Here is an 8,214-nt window from a genome sequence, read left to right as displayed (position 1 = left end):
TTTGAATGCAAATCGGTAGTGCAGGTGCACAGAAGATTTTGACTGGCCACCTGGGTACCCTGATCTAAGGGCTGCCGACTACTTCCTCTGGGGATGCTTGAAGTCAAAAGTTTATGCCACCAAACCTTGCACCATCATGGCATTGAAACAATGCATCACTGAAGAAATCTGAGCAATTTACACAGGTTTATTGCAACGGGTTATGGACGATTTCAAGTTGAGATTACATGAATGTATCCGTTGTAGTGGAGGCCACTTAAAAGATGTTATTTAAATAAATAAAAAAGTACAGATTAATAAATTGTATTGTACTGCTGTTTTTCAAATGAAAGCATTCTGTTTTTCATTCAACCCAGTTCTCCACAAGAACGCTTTTAAAACCTTCACATTCCATTGACTCACCCTGTTTAAATAGCTTTAACAAAAATAGTTTTGTGAGGATTGAAAACGAGGAAGAAGAAGAGGCCAAACTTCCGGAATTTATTTGACACGACCTTTAAAATCATTATTTTATTTCAATTGAGTTATACACTTGAACACTGTCTGGGGTAAAGTGCTCATGAACTCTCCAGTTACCTCTGCCACTGAAGGTGGAGGTGGAAATTGCACCACCTTTCTTATATCTGTAAATATCATGAATAATATATTGATGCACATGTGTAATGTTGCCACGTACAACACCAGTGTGAGGCAATGGCGGGAAAGACTGGCTCAACTACACGAGTAAAAGACTTGCAGAAAACCACCGTATAATAGGCCTTGGGCCACAGCAATCTATCGTGCCTAAAAAAACATGTTCGTGGCAACCCTCGAGGAAATAGGGAAACTATACATTTTTGGAAAGCTCTTTAACTACAGATTTCAAAAATATATGTTGTCATGGGAACAATGTGGAACATGCCCTACTTTTCAGACTTCGGAAGTGCACATGACCTAGTTTCGAACTTGGCACTGATTGGGGCTCGCTGTCTCCAAAATCAGGATTAACATGAGAAAAAAGGTATTTACGTGCTATGTATACTGATGCAGGGCCAGTTCTGAGGTATTACATCAGTGGGGAAGACACATAACACCAAAACACAATTAAATGTAAATATATCCATGTTGTCACAATTAAATGTAAATATATCCATGTTGTCACAATTAAATGTAAATATGTCCATGTTGTCACAATTAAATGTAATTAAATGTAAATATATCCATGATGTCACAATTAAATGTAAATATATCCATGTTGTCACAATTAAATGTAAATATATCCACGTTGTCACAATTAAATGTAAATATATCCATGTCGTCACAATTAAGTGTAAACATATCCATGTTGTCACAATTAAATGTAAATATATCCATGTTGTCACAATTAAATGTAAATATGTCCATGTTGTCACAATTTAATGTAAATATATCCATGTTGTCACAATTAAATGTAAATATATCCATGTTGTCACAATTAAATGTAAATATATCCATGTTGTCACAATTAAATGTAAATATATCCATGTTGTCACAATTAAGTGTCAATATATCCATATTGTCACAATTAAATGTAAATATATCCATGTTGACACAATTAAATGTAAATATATCCATGTTGTCACAATTAAATGTAAATATATCCATGTTGTCACAATTAAATGTAAATATATCCATGTTGTCACAATTAAATGTAAATATATCCATGTTGTCACAATTAAATGTACATATATCCATGTTGTCACAATTAAATGTAAATATATCCAAGTTGTCACAATTAAATGTAAATATATCCATGTTATCACAACTAAATGTGAATATATCCATATTGTCACAATTAAATGTAAATATATCCATGTTGTCACAATTAAATGTAAATATGTCCATGTTTTCACAAGTAAATGTAAATATATCCATGTTGTCACAATTAAATATAAATTTGTCCATGTTGTCACAAATAAATGTAAATATATCCATGTTGTCACAATTAAATGTCAATATATCCACGTTGTCACAATTAAATGTAAATAAATGTAAATATCTGCATGTTGTCACAATTAAATGAAAATATGTCCATGTTGTCACAATTTAATGTCAATATATCCACGTTGTCACAAGTAAATGTAAATATATCCATGTTGTCACAATTAAATGTAAATATATCCATGTTGTCACAATTAAATGTAAATATATCCATGTTGTCACAATTAAATGTAAATATATCCACGTTGTCACAATTAAATGTAAATATATCCATGTTGTCACAATTAAATGTACATATATCCATGTTGTCACAATTAAATGTAAATATATCCAAGTTGTCACAATTAAATGTAAATATATCCATGTTATCACAACTAAATGTAAATATATCCATATTGTCACAATTAAATGTAAATATATCCATGTTGTCACAATTAAATGTAAATATATCCATGTTGTCACAATTAAATTTAAATATGTCCATGTTGTCACAAGTAAATGTAAATATATCCATGTTGTCACAATTAAATATAAATTTGTCCATGTTGTCACAAATAAATGTAAATATATCCATGTTGTCACAATTAAATGTCAATATATCCACGTTGTCACAATTAAATGTAAATATCTGCATGTTGTCACAATTAAATGAAAATATGTCCATGTTGTCACAATTTAATGTAAATATATCCATGTTGTCACATTTAAATGTAAATATATCCATGTTGTCACAATTAAATGTAAATATATCCATATTGTCACAATTAAATGTAAATATATCCATGTTGACACAATTAAATGTAAATATATCCATGTTGTCACAACTAAATGTAAATATATCCATGTTGTCACATTTAAATGTAAATATATCCATGTTGTCACAATTAAATGTAAATATATCCAAGTTGTCACAATTAAATGTAAATATATCCATGTTTTCACAATTAAATGTAAATATATCCATATTTTCACAATTAAATGTAAATATATCCATGTTGTCACAATTAAATGTAAATATATCCAAGTTGTCACAATTAAATGTAAATATGTCCATGTTGTCACAAGTAAATGTAAATATATCCATGTTGTCACAATTAAATATAAATTTGTCCATGTTGTCACAAATAAATGTAAATATATCCATGTTGTCACAATTAAGTGTCAATATATCCACGTTGTCACAATTAAATGTAAATAAATGTAAATATCTGCATGTTGTCACAATTAAATGTAAATATATCCATGTTGTCACAATTAAATGAAAATATGTCCATGTTGTCACAATTAAATGAAAATATGTCCATGTTGTCACAATTTAATGTGAATATATCCATGTTGTCACATTTAAATGTAAATATATCCATGTTGTCACAATTAAATGTAAATATATCCATATTGTCACAATTAAATGTAAATATATCCATGTTGACACAATTAAATGTAAATATATCCATGTTGTCACAATTAAATGTAAATATATCCATGTTGTCACAATTAAATGTAAATATATCCATGTTGTCACAATTAAATGTAAATATATCCATGTTGACACAATTAAATGTAAATATATCCATGTTGTCACAATTAAATGTAAATATATCCATGTTGTCACAATTAAATGTAAATATATCCATGTTGTCACAATTAAATGTAAATATATCCATGTTGACACAATTAAATGTAAATATATCCATGTTGTCACAATTAAATGTAAATATATCCATGTTGTCACAATTAAATGTAAATATATCCATGTTGTCACAATTAAATGTAAATATATCCATGTTGTCACAATTAAATGTAAATATATCCAAGTTGTCACAATTAAATGTAAATATATCCATGTTTTCACAATTAAATGTAAATATATCCATGTTATCACAATTAAATGTAAATATATCCATATTGTCACAATTAAATGTAAATATATCCATGTTGACACAATTAAATGTAAATAAATGTAAATATATCCATGTTATCACAATTAAATGTAAATATATCCATGTTGTCACAATTAAATGTAAATATATCCATGTTGTCACAATTAAATGTAAATATATCCATGTTGTCACAATTAAATGTAAATATATCCATGTTATCACAATTAAATGTAAATATATCCATGTTGTCACAATTAAACGTAAATATATCCAAGTTGTCACAATTAAATGTAAATATATCCATGTTTTCACAATTAAATGTAAATATATCCATATTGTCACAATTAAATGTAAATATATCCATGTTGTCACAATTAAATGTAAATATATCCAAGTTGTCACAATTAAATGTAAATATATCCATGTTATCACAATTAAATGTAAATATATCCATATTGTCACAATTAAATGAAAATATATCCATGTTGTCACAATTAAATGTAAATATGTCCATGTTGTCACAAGTAAATGTAAATATATCCATGTTGTCACAATTAAATGTAAATATATCCATGTTTTCACAATTAAATGTAAATATATCCATGTTGTCACAATTAAATGTAAATATATCCATGTTGTCACAATTAAATGTAAATATATCCAAGTTGTCACAATTAAATGTAAATATATCCATGTTTTCACAATTAAATGTAAATATATCCATATTGTCACAATTAAATGTAAATATATCCATGTTGTCACAATTAAATGTAAATATATCCAAGTTGTCACAATTAAATGTAAATATATCCATGTTATCACAATTAAATGTAAATATATCCATAATGTCACAATTAAATGAAAATATATCCATGTTGTCACAATTAAATGTAAATATGTCCATGTTGTCACAAGTAAATGTAAATATATCCATGTTGTCACAATTAAATATAAATTTGTCCATGTTGTCACAAATAAATGTAAATATATCCATGTTGTCACAATTAAGTGTCAATATATCCACATTGTCACAATTTAATGTAAATAAATGTAAATATCTGCATGTTGTCACAATTAAATGTAAATATATCCATGTTGTCACAATTAAATGAAAATATGTCCATGTTGTCACAATTTAATGTGAATATATCCATGTTGTCACATTTAAATGTAAATATATCCATGTTGTCACAATTAAATGTAAATATATCCATATTGTCACAATTAAATGTAAATATATCCATGTTGACACATTTAAATGTAAATATATCCATGTTGTCACAATTAAATGTAAATATATCCATGTTGTCACAATTAAATGTAAATATATCCATGTTGTCACAATTAAATGTAAATATATCAATGTTGTCACAATTAAATGTAAATATATCCATGTTGTCACAATTAAATGTAAATATATCCATGTTGTCACAATTAAATGTAAATATATCCATGTTGACACAATTAAATGTAAATATATCCATGTTGTCACAATTAAATGTAAATATATCCATGTTGTCACAATTAAATGTAAATATATCCATGTTGTCACAAGTAAATGTAAATATATCCATGTTGTCACAATTAAATGTAAATATATCCATGTTGACACAATTAAATGTAAATAAATGTAAATATATCCATGTTATCACAATTGAATGTAAATATATCCACATTGTCACAATTAAATGTAAATATATCCATGTTGACACAATTAAATGTTAATAAATGTAAATATATCCATGTTGTCACAATTAAATGTAAATATATCCATGTTGACACAATTAAATGTAAATAAATGTAAATATATCCATGTTGACACAATTAAATGTAAATATATCCATATTGTCACAATTAAATGTAAATATACCCATGTTGACACAATTAAATGTAAATATATCCATGTTGTCACAATTAAATGTAAATATATCCATGTTGTCACAATTAAATGTAAATATATCCATGTTGACACAATTAAATGTAAATAAATGTAAATATATCCATGTTATCACAATTAAATGTAAATATATCCATATTGTCACAATTAAATGTGAATATATCCATGTTGACACAATTAAATATAAATAAATGTAAATATATCCATGTTGACACAATTAAATGTAAGTAAATGTAAATATATCCATGTTGACACAATTAAATGTAAGTAAATGTAAATATATCCAAGTTGTCACAATTAAATGTAAATATGTCCATGTTGTCACAATTAAATGTAAATATGTCCATGTTGTCACAAGTAAATGTGAATATAAAGGTATGTTCTTTTGAACATACGAGTCCCCAAGGATCATGAAGCTCTCGTTCTTGTTGTTAAAGGCCGTTATGGGAACACAGAAATAAGGGTATGATTAGCAGTGTCATCATGGTTGGCGTCTCGCAATATAATATATTAGCGCGATTAAAGATACCGTTTTTTCCTCGCATCTTCATGTCTGTCAAAAAACCAGTGTCAAGGTGCACAACTCCAGCTCATAACCTATCCATTGAGGTGTTTTTCACCCTTCCACCCCCCGCTTTGCCGTTTTCACGCCACTGTCCACACAAAATTCATCAATCAATTCTATACAGAGTCCGGGGGACTCATATATCCATGTTGTCACAATTAAATGTAAATATGTCCATGTTGTCACAATTAAATGTAAATATATCCATGTTGTCACAATTAAATGTAAATATATCCATGTTGTCACAATTAAATGTAAATATGTCCATGTTGCCACAATTAAATGTAAATATATCCATGTTGTCACAATTAAATGTAAATATATCCATGTTGTCACAATTAAATGTAAATATGTCCATGTTGCCACAATTAAATGTAAATATGTCCATGTTGTCACAATTAAATGTAAATATATCCATGTTGTCACATACAGGATGAAACGGTGGCAATTTTTGTTACCGAATGAAACTTTCATTATCTATTTCTATTTCAATTTTCTTCATCGGATAGGTCATCATCACTGGCTTCATTCATTAATGCTTCCTCAACCTGTGCAGTGGCGAAGTTATTACAGTCTTTGCATGAACACAGTTCCGTGCAGGAGATGTTGTTAGACTTGCACAAATAATGACAGCTCACACACATATTTTTTTCGACAACCACAATGGATCGACTCCATCAGTTCAACAGGTGCAGACCTTTTTGTCATCCAATGTATAGAAATACCGTCTGACCTGACAATCCATCCGTGGCTATCTGGACTAGGGGCATTGATGTACTGCTGGGTACATCGTCGTGAGATGGCCGACTGATAATTTGCTCTCTTTGAATGCTGCCTCAAAGCATCAGCAGTGGGTGGCAAACTCTGTTCGCAGAGAGCCTTCGTGCAGAATAAATGATGTCGGGCCTCGTAAGCACTTGAGCACCATACAACTGACATACGAATTGTTCCAGGACAGAGCAAGCCGATTCTGGCAACATGAACTCCTGTCCAAGATCTCGGCACGCTGCCTGATAATCCTCATTCCGGCTGATAATGTCAAAGGCTTTCTTTTTGCCTTTACCGTGGAAGGCGCTTCCCGAGTCACATCCAGTGAACGTATGAAGCCCCAGGATGGCTTCACCTAAACGAGTGCCCATAATTTCAGAGAGAATTGACAGGTTGAGGACTCTGGCCTTTTCTTTCACTCCCGGCTCGAAAAGGACCGTCGCTGGAAAGTCCCATACCCGAGATAGAGCGATCACTGCGACATCGGAGTCTGGGCTCCGTATGACGACAGTACTGTGTGTGCGTGAGGCATGCTGGCAGTGCAGTATAAGATGCGTATCTGCTTCGCAATGATCACACATCAGATCATCTACTACGACAACAGTGGCCTTCCCGTCATCAGTCGTAACCTTATGACAGCTGTCCCCATGGCCGATATAGAGATCGAAACAGGAGTCTGCCAAACCCTGTGTACTCCACTGAGAATGTAGGAACTCGACTTGCTGTTCATTATTTCTGCTGCTCAGAAGATAATTCTTCCAGCGGACAGGCAGTCTTTGCTCTGGTCTGTAGATGTGTTGCAAAATAGAAGACCGATTTGATCCTCTTCGAATATGTTCAGTGGACATGATTGAAAACTCTGGATAGCGATCAAAGATGACGTCGATCCTGGAGTACTTGCCGAAGTCACAGAAACGACAGACTTTGGTCAAGAGCACGGTTGCCAGTTGATCGAGAGTTCCAGGTAAAGATGCCACAGAAAGACCATGGATGAGAGCCATGACATCGACAATGAGTGCGCCATTCACAGGAATAACGTCATTTAGGCAATCAGGCCACTTGGTCTCAAGACAGCGGAGGAGAGCTGCTTTATTTGTTTTAGCCAAGGACCCGTCTGTGCTAGCCAATGGATATGAAACTTGACC

The sequence above is a fragment of the Eptatretus burgeri genome, chromosome 11 (genome assembly GCF_056783735.1).
Source record: "Eptatretus burgeri isolate ZD-2024b chromosome 11, Ebu_testis_v1, whole genome shotgun sequence".
In the NCBI taxonomy this organism is placed as follows: domain Eukaryota; kingdom Metazoa; phylum Chordata; class Myxini; order Myxiniformes; family Myxinidae; genus Eptatretus; species Eptatretus burgeri.
Note: the sequence above shows the minus strand (reverse complement) of the source record.